Here is a 12942-nt window from a genome sequence, read left to right on the forward strand (position 1 = left end):
TTCAACATTATATTAGTTAATGAAATTACGGTATTTAACTGTAAATTTAAGTTAAAACTATAAAACCTAAAATGTTGCTAAATTACGGTATTTAACTTTACATTGAAGTTAATGGTTAAGCTACTGGGATGTTTTATTGGGCTTTCCACCAAAATAAAAGTCAACATTCATAAATGTTAGTATGGTAATTTTACTGTTTTTTCTGTAAAATATAATTAAGAAAAAAAAATAATAATCATTCTAACAGCTCTATTAATACATTTATTATAACATTCTCCTTTGCTCAGCAAGGCTGTGTTTATTTGCAGATTAAAAACACATGCCTGATTCAAGAAGGGGCCTTAAAAATGGCAAAAGAATCGTATTTTACCAACTTATCAACTAAGTTAAATTCTGCTTTGTTGTAGGCTATAATGTCTACTATAGTGTTAAAAATGCTTACCATAAATTTTTATTTTTTTATTGTTGTTTTGTAATTTATTTATTTATTTATTCTTTGAAAGACAAAACTGTAAAAAGCAAATATTGGCTATTTAATTTACGCAATTATTGAAAAATAAAATAAAATAAAACTCGCAAAATACATGGGATGTATTTTCGTTTTTTTGGTGCATCCCTAGTTCAAATCAAGCTTTGTTTGGGACTATTTTTGTTGACAGAACAAAAAATAAAACAGAAAATATAGTGTCTAAAATCTAACTCACTCAATATAACCTTTTTTGTTGAGCTGTTGTATACAATTAATATCAAATTTCCGATTGCACTCTTACACTAATATTTGGGACAATGGCTGTTACTTACTTATATAAAAATATAAATAAACATACAGGGAATGTTTTGCCTTAATTCCTTGAATCATAGGGTCATTTTAACTACATTCTGATTCATTCATCACAGTGCTTTTGGACTCTGAAGACACGTTTTGTTTGTTTTTTGCAAAATGATTGACAATGTCAGTTCACATATCGTTAAAACAACAACAACAGACATGACAAGATAAGACTCTATAATAAAAAATGCTCTATGAGTTGTACGATTTTGGTCACTTTATGGTGGAGCAGGTGAAAGTCCTTTACCTTTACCTTTTGTGGAATTAGTTTTTTAAAGATAAATTTAAGACCTCTTCAAGGACAATTTAAAGAATGAATTAAAGGGAACATGGCACAACAATTTGTTCTCTTAATGTAAACGTGTAGGGCGCACACAATGAGTTTGTATAAAAAAAGTTTTCCAGTGCAACATATACTTGAGAAGCAAAATAGGAAAAAAAGAGTCTTGTTTTCCAATAAACTCATCAAAAACAAACTTAATTATAAGGTTACACAAGTTTTCATTCTCCACTGATAGATATTTGTTCTTATCTTAAGCATAAACTCACTTTGTTCAGTTTCTCAATACTTCATTTCACAAATGCATAAAATTAGTTCTGATTTAAGGATGTTTAGACTACTATCGGGAAGTAAGTTTACAGATATATATTTTTTGCAATGCATGCAACATTTAATGCCTTTGAACGTAAGATCGTCTGATTTAAGATCTTTAGCATGCTTAAATAGTAGGAAAGACAATTAAGAGTTTAAGATTTAACGGAAATCCCAGAAACAAGCATGAAAAGCACTAATTAAACATTCATGTTTAAGTCTAAATATTTTGGTTGCCACAATGTCTTTGCTTTTTTTTTTTTACTCATTCTCTAGTGCACAAACAGTGGAGGTCAAAAGTTTACACACACTCTGCAGAAAGAGCAAAGTGTCAATCATTTTACCAAAAAAGAAGGATCATAGAAAATGCATGTTGTTGTTTTTTTATTTAGTACTGACTTGAAGATATTTCACATAAAAGATGTTTACATATAGTCCACAAGAGAAAATAATAGTTTTATTTATAAAAAAAAGTGTTACCTGAAAGATCCGGGTAACAAAAGGCAGTCGTTTTGTGTGTTTCTTTTGTTTAGTGATAGTTTGCTCTGAACAGTTCAACTGTTCTTTAGAAAAATCCTTCAGGTCCCACAAATTCTTTAGTTTTTCAGCATTTTTGTGTATTTAAAGCCTTTCTTACAATGACTGTTTGATTTTGAGATGCATCTTTTCACACTGAAGACAACTGAGCTACTATTACAGAAGGTTCAAATGTTCACTGATGCTCCAGAAAAAAAAAAAAAAAAAAACATGTATTAAGAGCCAGGGGTGAAAACTTTTTGTATTTGAAGATCAGGGTAAATTTTACATTTTTTCTTCTAGGAAACATAAGTATCTTCTGTAACTTCTGAAGGGCAGTACTAAATTGACAAAAAAATTAAGATATTTAGAAAAAATAAGAAAAAAAAAATGTTATGTAAGATGTATCTTCATTCTGTTCAAATGTTTACACCCCTGCTTCTTAATGCATTTATTTATTTTTTTCCTTCTGAAGCATCAGTGAGCATTTCAGTTATAGTTGCATATGAGTTCCTCAGTTGTCCTCAGTGTGAAAAGATGGATTTAAAGGGTTCAAGACAAGTACACATAAAAGCAATAAAATACACAAAAAAAAGAACAAACAGCCGTGGATCCTTCAGGTACAAACACAGTATTAAGAATCAAGTGCATGTAAACTTTTGAGCGGGGTCATTTTTATAAATAATTTTATATTATTTTCTCTTGTAGAGTATGTGGAAACATATTTTATGTGAAATATATCATTCAGGTCAGCACTAAATAAAAAAATAACATGCATTCCATATGATCCCTTTCATTTTGGTAAAATGTGACCCTGGACCACAAAGCCAGTTTTAAGTCGCTGGGGTATATTTGTAGCAATAGCCAAAAATACATTGTATGGGTCAAAATATTTTGTAAAAGATATTTTGTAAAATTCCTACTATAAATATATCAAAATGTAATTTTTGATTAGTAATTTGCATTGTTAAGAACTTAATTTTGACAACTTTAAAGGTGATTTTCTCAGTATTTTGATTTTTTGCACCCTTAGATTTCAGATTTTCAAATAGATGTATCTCGGCCAAATATTGTCCTATCCTAACAAACCATACATCAATAGATAGCTTATTTATTGATATTTCATGTGATGTATACATCTTAGTTTTGTAAAATTTAACCTTATGACTGGTTTCGTGGTCCAGGGTCACAAATAATTAACATTTTGCAGATTCTGCAGGTGTATGCAAACTTTTGTGTGTGTACACTTAAAATGTTTAATCCTTGTCTAGTGTCTACGGTTTCTCCATCTCAAGTATTTTTTTTTTATTCTGTTTCCTTTCGAGCCAAGGCAATGTTGTCACCTTGTGGACAAATTAGTGAAAAAAATATAAAAAAATTCAAGGTGCATGTGCAAGTTGCATTGGCGAAGGTTAGAAAAATATAGCTTCATTCATATCGTGCTGAAAATAAAATTAACATCACATCCACTGTACACACATATACACAAATCTAAGTTTACATTGGCCTTTAAATTGAAAGTGAGAAGTGACAAAAACAAACAGTGAAGATATATTTCAGCTCATCAACAAAGGACTTAATAAAGAGAAATGAAGAGATAAATCTATCATTCGTTCTGTAGATTTGACATGAGGGTAAACATAAACGTAAATACGAGTGTACAGCTGGAGCACAGGATTAAGGCGGAAACCAATCTGTAAAGCACACGGTCAAACCCGTTTCGTCAAACTGGTTTGGCGGCTCCTAAATACGGCACACAGTTATGAAAAAATGCAGCGCAGCTGAAGCTCACTTGAATAGTACATGCTCACAGAGGGCATGTTAAGACAAATGACCTCTGAGGAAAAACTGACTGTTACACGTCTGTGCTTTGACAATCCTCTGGCAGCCCAGCCCAGATTCAAATAAAAGCCATCCCGCTTTAAAATGCTTTGATCTATATTCAAATAAAGTACAACAGAATGGAAATTCACACTAAAATCGTTCAATAATTAATCAAGGCTCACTATAAATTCAATGACGTTCTTGCTTACTGTTAAGGTAGTAATGCAAAGCGATTAAATGGTCAACACCTGCATTACGTGCAGAATGTGCTCTGACACTCCTGCAGCTTTAACACTCCCCCTAGTGTAGAAACATGAGTCAAGTTTAAGAGCACCTTAGGCCGCCATTTTACTGACACTATACAAAATACAAGAACAAACACACAGTGCTGGAAGAGTGAGTGTATTAGTGTTGGGCGATATGCTCAATTTTCAAATCGCCCTATCGTCAGCCTGAGAGATCGCCGATACACGATACTATCGTGCTAATTTAATTAATTATCTCTGTACTAAATTCCTTATTCGTTTTGTAAAGGTAGACTTTCTTTTGGCATATGATTAAGTTGTGCGTGTACAGAGCGTTGACTATAGTTCTGCCGGAGTTGTTCAAGTTACTTTCGGTTTCATTCTCTGCTATCGTCAGTGAGTGAGCTGTAAATGTGCGTGCCAGAATGTAAATGAATGAATCTTTCTTTACCCGTCATATTGCGATAATGTTACCGCTGTATGTCTGAAGGTTGTCATCAGGTGATGTTGTAGTTAAGTTCATATTGGATGCGGAGAAGTGACGCGCGTGTAATTCACGTGCGTATGTTTAGCGCCATCTGATCGCATCGTAATTCTAATTAACGCCTATAGACGTACGTTACTGAGATGAATGTTTATGTTTACTGTATACAGACTGATTATGATACATCGTAATTCATTCAGCCTGAACCAGGTTTTACTACCTCTGTTATCCTAATGACTGCAATGCTAATATAATATAACACTCCCTTTAGAATCAGTTAATGTACCACCGTACTGGATGATGAAAATCTCCCATTTTCACTGCACGAGGTGCGTTAAGGCGCTGTGGCCTCTCTATGCGTGTGTTTATACCGCGGCAAGTTTCTGAAGCATCCTAGAACAGACTCTCTGTGCTGCATTGCTAAAGTTAAGTTCTTTGTTGACGGATAATAATAATAATCGTCTAACTATCGTCAAAGGCATCAGCAACAGGCGATATCTCTGACTATCGTCGATACACGATACTATCGTCTATCGGCACAACCCTAGAGTGTATGGACTGCAATAACATATGCATAACCAACCATATGAATCAGTGACATGTCCTCACAGCAGAGAAACTGCAGCGCGCTGAAAGCCTGTCAGAAATGAGACAGAACTGGACTGACTGGTTGTGTAAAGTGACCCGCTGTCACTGCAGTATTTACATAGCTGTGAGAGTTTAAAGTACAAACTCGATTTTTGGCTCAAACCAGCAGCACGCAGGCAAACACACGTCACGGATCTAAAACGATGAAATTGTCAAAGGACTAGTTTATATAGAAGACTTTCTTCAGAGGAACACAAGATGAGTATAATGTGTGCGGGTTGCATGCAATGAAAGCGAATGAGGAAACAGGCTGTTTCTAAAAAAAAAAAAAAAAAAAAAAAAAGCTACATAAAGGTATCATAAAGTTCACACCAGGAAGTTATAGGAACGAGCCATCACACTGCGACCATTTCAGTCGATTTTGTGACTGAAAACTACTGCGTGCGACTGTAAAAAAAATATTTAGGAGCACCGTGTGCTTTTAATGATTTTTTTTTTAGGGAGTTTGTAAATGAGATATTGATTTAATACAACAGTTAAATAAACAAGAAGTTAATATTAAGTGACTCACCTTGTCTTACTATAACACTTTTGCCTGGTTTTGCTCTGTTTCGTCATCAAAAGTAGCCTAAAACAATTCACAACTGAGCCGCTGCACATCTCCATTCAAACACAGCAGTGTTTCGTTTATGAATGAATGTGCGTTTTTAAACGAATCTAGTAAAATCATTCAATTCCCCATTCATAACGACAGTCACTTGCTTTATTCATGAATGAATCATCCATTCGAACGAATCAAATTAATGATATGATTCAGTAATTAAATCAGTGTCTTGTCGCCACCTGCTGGCACAACTGCTCCTAAGACGAAAAGTAAGCCTAGAGCCCTGAAGGTGCTCCTAAAACTTTGACAGTGGCCCTAAATTTCATAAAGGCCATCACCCAAACTAACCGCTATACAGTAATTTTCCCAGTTTCATTTCCATGGCCAGTGGGATCTCTGAAGTGACGTAAGCCTGTTTGTGGAGTATGCATGTAAACCGTCATGTGTTAACATAGCTTTATAAAAACGGCAGGTGACTGTGTTTTGAACGGCATGCATTTGACCAAACAATACCTACGTCACTGATAGTTCCTTTTGTACTGGTTTAGACCCTACTGAAAAACGAGCTAATGGGTATTGTCCGCAAAAGGCATTCCATAGGGATGTAACGGTTTCACAATTTCACAATACAATAATATCTCAATATGAGGTTCACGATAAAATATTTAGATATTTAAAAAAATTAAGGCAATTGAAGACTAGGGTTGGATAGAGAAAACTGGTTCCGTTTTAGAACCGGTTCCAAATTTCCAATAACCGGGTATTCGATTTAATGTTATTTTTTAACTATTTAAGTGCAGGAAGGAAAGAAAGAACTTGCACACCAGTGTTGTTTTTGACAACCATCTTAGATTTAGTCTTACTCTTAGTCTTTTTGACTAAAATGCTTAATAGTTTTAGCCAAATTTTAGTCACTTCTATATGTGATAGTTTTAGTCCAATTTTAGTCGACGAAAAGTCAAAAAGGTTTTAGTCTAGTTTTAGTCAGAAAAGGGGAAAAAGTAGTCTTTTAACAAATTAATGTAGGTCAGTAAGTATTTTGCTGTTGGGTAGTGTCACTTGTAAGTTCTGAAAATAGCAGATCTATAGTTCAACACAATGTGAGCTTCCGGATCGACTATTTTCACCAATAATTACAATAATGAAGGAATGTTTTAAAACATAAAAGACAAACAAGGATGGAATGCTAAAACGGCTTGCCATACTAGTATAGCAAAGAGTATTTAATGCTAAAACGGCTTGCCATAGCGGCAGATACGTTTTAGGTTTTGATTGGCATGCACAATAAGCAGAAATGTCATGCATTTTAAACGTCTGACGGACCACCCACTAACATTTGCGTCTATTCTCGTCTCGAAAACTCACACACGTCTCGTCATGTTTTAGTCATCAACGAGCCATTTTTATCTCGGCATCGTCTCGTTATCGTCATGAAAAAAAGTGGCGTCAACGAAATGATTTCGTCATCGTCGACGAAAACAACACTGTTGCACACTGTTTGCGTACAGTGCATGCACTTGAAACGTGAGCACTAAGAACAGCGGACCTGATGCGCGATACCGACCTGTGTCCGTTCTTGAACAGTTGCGTGCATTTCCACTGCAGAAAAGGTCGTTCCGGCCCGGAACCAACTTCTCTTTCACATTTATTGACCCTTATGCACGAAATACGTCAGCATATCCTCATAAACACATTATTTTTAGTCTTTAGTGAATGTAAACAGATGAGAAAGAAAATGCATGTGGAACAGTATTTTTAGATCTGTGTTCAGTGTTAAAGAGAATAAATGTGCCGTTAATCATTACTGTTAATCAAAGAACAAAAAAAAATAATTAACTGACTTAGTATCTTTTATAAATTTAAAGGGATGGTTCGGAGTAGATTTGACTTCATTGCTATGCACTCCGAAGCCCATGTAAATAAATACCCCATCCGAAGTTTTTTTTTTTTTTACCTTAGTCAAACATTGAGGGAGATTTCAGAGTTTTTCGAACGTTTTGTGAGTACATACCCTATTTACACTACTGTAGAAGTTTGGTAAGATTACTTGCACGTTTAGTGGTGCAATTTACTAAATACATTAGATGTTCAATGTACGGCTGTAGCAAGCCATTCGAAAAACTCTGATATCTCCCTCAATGTTTGACTAAGGTAAAAAAAAACTTACATGGTACTTACAACGTATTTACATGGGCTTCGGAGTGCATAGCAATGAAGTCAAATCTACTCCGAACCAACCCTTTAATGAGAATTAATCAATATTTTATTTATGAAAAGAAAATTATGCAGTGTTTTTAAAATTTGGTTTTAATTTCTGTGCCTGAAAATTTTTCAGTTGTATTTATTTATGCTATTGCTAATTGATTTGTTTGTTCCTATTTTATTACTTTCTTTAACAATTTAATGTTTGAAATTTATATTAGTCTAGTTGTTTTTTCTGCAGCTTTTTTTTTTTTTTTTTTTGGTAAAACTATAGGCAAAAGACAATAAATGTGTTTGACATCTAAATGTTTGACTTTTAACTTTAATAGATTTTTTTTTTTTTATCTTATTAGAATCAGAATTGGGAATAAATAAAATTCAAATGATACCCAACCCTATTGAAGACTAGGGGAAAAAAAAAAAAAAAAAAAAAAGTTTTGTACATTGTAAATTATTCTAATGCACTTTGAGAGTTCAAAATTAGGAGCTCCAACCCATGTTCTTAACTTAAAAACTTAAATCAGAAAAAAAGTGAATTGACATTTTAGTTGTGGTACATTGTCTTAGTCAAAATTACATTCACACTGGTGTTTTAGGAAGACAAACAAATTAAAATATAATAACAACAACAACACTTTTATATTATTTCTAAATAAATAAATAAAATAATCTTACTGACCCTAAACTGTTGAATGGTTGCTTATGTGCATAATGCATCTACCCATTTATTGCGCTTTCATTTATTTTTCATGTACCAAGTCGTTTTATCTCATTTAAATCAATTTATTCTGCAGACCTATATTATTGTGACATGACATACAAATGACAAAACACTAGCTTTTATTTTGTGGAAAAGAACGGTGTGTGAACATTCTTTCAGTTTAAAGAACTGCCAAAAACAGACAGAAAAATAGAAATGTCAACACAAGACCACTCTTAAGTAGAATGGGTATATTTGTAGCAATAGGAAAAAAAACTTTGAATGGGTCAATTTTAGGGATGTAACGGTATCAAAACTTCACGGTACGGTAATACCTCGGTATGGATGTCACGGTACGGTATTTATTGAATCATTTACAGGAAAAACAAAACTAATGAAGAGACTCGGAAAAAAGTGCCAGAAGTGTTTATTAAACAGTTTACATGAACACTGAACATATCAATGGCATACAAATTAGCCATCTATCTGTAAACTTTGAAACAGAAACTTAAATATTTCAATTTTAGTAACAAAAAAATATTAAAGCATGTAAAAAACAGTCAAATCAGTTTAGCTGAATGAGTTGTCTGCTTGAAATAATTTCTTACCCCATTGGCAGATTATTTAGCTTGTTTTAAACAAAAACTCACTTAATTTTGACTTGTTTTTACTAAAAACAAGAAAATAATTTTTACTTGTCTAGAAAATCCTTCTTGATTTAAGAATTTTTTGATATTTTGGCTGGAAACAAGACAAAATTCTAAGTAAGAAAAGCATTTTTTTTTTTTTTTTTTTTTTTTTTGCAGTGCAGTAGGCTCTCATGCCTTTCTTTCGCATTAAATCTTTATTAAAAACAATCCTTTAAAGAACTTTTCTACAGTGCATCTATTATGTTGCCTAGTTTAGCCTCTTTAAAATGGCACCTTTCCTTATTTTAAACCTAGCCAAAAAGCCACGTGTTGACTGTGAAATTTATATGCATTTATGGTACATTCCGTGTCAATCCATGTTAATTTTTACAGTGAACAACGTACTGTAACATTAATTCAGCGCATACAGCGCAGCAAAAAATAGACTCGGTGGCGAAACGATCGCTGCACTGCTGCAAAGGCACCGCTTCTAGGACGTACTGCCGGACAGCAACCGCGTGCAGTGTGAACGCTCTAATCCGTAAACATGGGTGCGGAAAAGAATACGTGACGCATACGCACTTCAGACGGAGCAGGTTCGACCATTTCTATCTCTTTTCCTTGCTGCTACAGTCTGTAGCGACAACAGACCACAAAAGATGATGGCCACGCCTGGGCTGATGGGAAATGTAGTTCCCGCGACCTCCCGTTTGCTCCATTCGCCTGAGCAAACTTTTCTCAGAAGACCTATTGTTTTATCGAGTCATGCGACCACGGTAGTATCGAAAAAATTTGGTATTGCGGTATGACGGTATTTACAATACCGTTACATCCCTAGTCAATTTTATTTTTTTTATGCCAAAAATCATTAGGATATTTAGTAAAGATCATGTTCTATGAAGATATTTAGTAAATTTCCTACCGTAAATATATCAAAACGTAATTTTTGATTGATAATATGCATTGCTAAAAACTTAAATAACTTTTTCTTTTTTTTTTGCACCCTCAGATTTAAAATTTTCCAATATTTACCTATCAATAGAAAGTGTACTTATTCAGCTTTTTAGATAATGCATACAGTTAACATTTAAAATGGATCAAAACCTTTCATCAAAGTTGTTGTAAATCCAAAACAACATCTGCTCTTTGATGAAATGATTGACCTCAAATGCTGACTACTGAAAATCTCAGTTTCAAATGACCCTTATAATTGGTTTTGTGGTCCAGGGTCACAAAAGAGCACCTTTGTGAGCAAAAACTGCATAAAACATGAAGAACGAAATCCTCTCATTAGCCATTAAACTCTCACAGGTTAACCATCAACTGCACGACCCTGCTGAAACATTCAAAGACAGCTTGAACTCAAGCAACTAAAAATGACATAACATCCATTTCAGGACGCTCACAGTGCATCATCTAAAGAGCCTCAAGAGCTCTGACCTGAGCTGAACAATCCTGCATTGTCTGACACTCATTATTAAGATGAATGGAGGTTAAATGGGACACAGCCAAGCTTGAACTAGGCCGTTTATTGAACAAAATCACTGCATCGGGACACATTTTGATTTATGATTAACCCACTGTGCATTCAGATGGACCAAAAACCAGCAACAAAGTCACACTGCATTCAGATTTATCTCCATGGTATTCCAGATCCTGCTTTATGAGGATTCAACGTGTCTCCATCAGAAAAACAAACCCTGAGGTTGCTCTTTCTGTGGGTGTCTGCCTGAACCTGGACCTGCTGAAACTTGCCTGGGACAACAGAAACCATGGGGGGAATGCAATGAATTTTTGCAGCTGAAAACTTCATCCCAAACTGATTGAATCACAAGTCACGAGGCTAATACTCATTCCACCTATAGAGTGTAAATCAGTGTTGGTGTGGACAGGCTGGAAAGGTGAATCATTGAACGAATGCTAACCTGGTTCAAAACGAGTCACTTTATCATTAACTAAGACAAATATATGCACACATAAGTTATATTCTTTAAACAGTTTAAAAAGATTATCTCGGTATATCCGGGTGTTTACATTCTCTTCTAAACCGTTTGTTGTTACGATTTCCTTGTTTGCTGGTTCTGTTTTGAAACAGAGCAACAGGTTGTTGCGCTATTAGCATTTAGCGGCTAATCATTAACACCAACTCAAAACATCAAACACCTCTTTCTGTTATTAATCAGGACTTTGATGAAACTTAAAACGCATTACCTGTGTGGATGTATTAATAAAATCCCTCCATAAAACTTCTCTGAATCGGTGAAGAGTGTTAAACGCAGCTCTCTCAGGTTAACCTCGCGGCTGTCAGTCAAACTCTTTCAGGTCCACAAACTCTCAAAAGATGAAATAAAGAAAACATCCGAAGTGTTTTTGGATTAATATGTCCCAATCCAGAGTCCTCTCATGGCGATGTTGAGGGTTGAGTAAGTTCTGTTAACCCGATGTCAACTCGTGTTTATCGACCGCGGCACTTGGTTGACTGTCAGGTTTCTACCTTCTCTGATCAAGCGCAAGATCACGGGTTGCCAGGTGTCTCACCTGGAGTTCCTCCTCCTCTGCGAACCTGCGGCGATTATTCTTTTCCATAACACCGGCCGTCTGGCAGGTCATGTGACAAGCTCGAACTTGCCTGCAAGATCATAAGGTTGCCAGGTTGCGACCACAAATCCCTCTTTATAAATAAATAATTTGCTAATTTATTTATTTCACATATTATAATTACATTTTCTTTGTAAATTGTAATTTATGCAACAACATAATGTATAAAATAGTATTTTATATATGGTTTATAATGTTATATAGTAATGCTATATTAGGCCTACTAAAATTAATTATTGCACTTGTGTTATTTTGCGGTACTTTAATAGACATTTCATAACTAACGATAAATAAAATGGAAAATTATGAAGCGTTCTTCTACTCTTTTTTTACATTTGCCTTTTATAATATGTAGAAAAATTTAAATACCTGGCAAATGCTACATTGTTTGATACCTGTATTTTACATTGAAATATGTATTTATTTATTTATTTATTTATTTATTTATTTATTTATTTATTTATTTATTTATTTATTTATTTATTATTTTAGCTTTTTATTTTTTGTCTAATTTGTAAAAACTTTTTTTTTTTTACTTTAATCCAAAAAGTGTGAGCTTTTGGGTTTTATTCGCAAAAATATAATTATTTTTCATGTTATATTCTCATGTTATATTCTTGATTTTATATATATATATATATATATATATATATATATATATATATATATATATATATATATATATATATTATATATAAATATATATACACACACACACAAACACATAGACATATATATATATGCATACTGTACACATTTAGACATACAATCAAAATTCATTCAGACACCTTCAACTCTTGCCACATTACCACAGTTTATTTGCTATAGTTTCGAAAATAATAATAAAATATGACAATAACTTAAACTGTTTCAGAACAAATTCATCTTGATAATGTCGGATATGATTGATAGAAAGGTATGTAATGGATTACAATCAACCAAAACTTCAGACAACTTTTAGTATGACAATATTTACACCACTATCAATACTTTGTTGACCAATTATCAAGCAATGCTTAATTTTGTTCAGTCCGTGGTGTAAAAAGGTCACATTATCAATTAAAGATAAAACACTAAAATTAAAATAAAACTCTAAATTATGTTCCATCCCAAATTTTTAAACATTTTACT

The 12942-nt window shown here is 33.7% G+C and overlaps 1 protein-coding gene across 1 annotated transcript in view; it reads right to left on the reverse strand.

The window, feature by feature from the left end:
- phactr4a (phosphatase and actin regulator 4a) overlaps nucleotides 1–11709 on the reverse strand; it is a 96853-nt gene extending 85144 nt beyond the window's left edge. The window contains exon 1 of the mRNA XM_073822213.1: nucleotides 11425–11709. The gene's annotated coding sequence lies outside the window, so the exon portion shown is untranslated. The remainder of the gene's footprint in view (nucleotides 1–11424) is intronic.
- Between the last annotated feature and the right edge of the window lie 1233 nt (nucleotides 11710–12942).

Source organism: Garra rufa, chromosome 17 (assembly GCF_049309525.1).
Source record: "Garra rufa chromosome 17, GarRuf1.0, whole genome shotgun sequence".
Taxonomy (NCBI): Eukaryota; Metazoa; Chordata; class Actinopteri; order Cypriniformes; family Cyprinidae; genus Garra; species Garra rufa.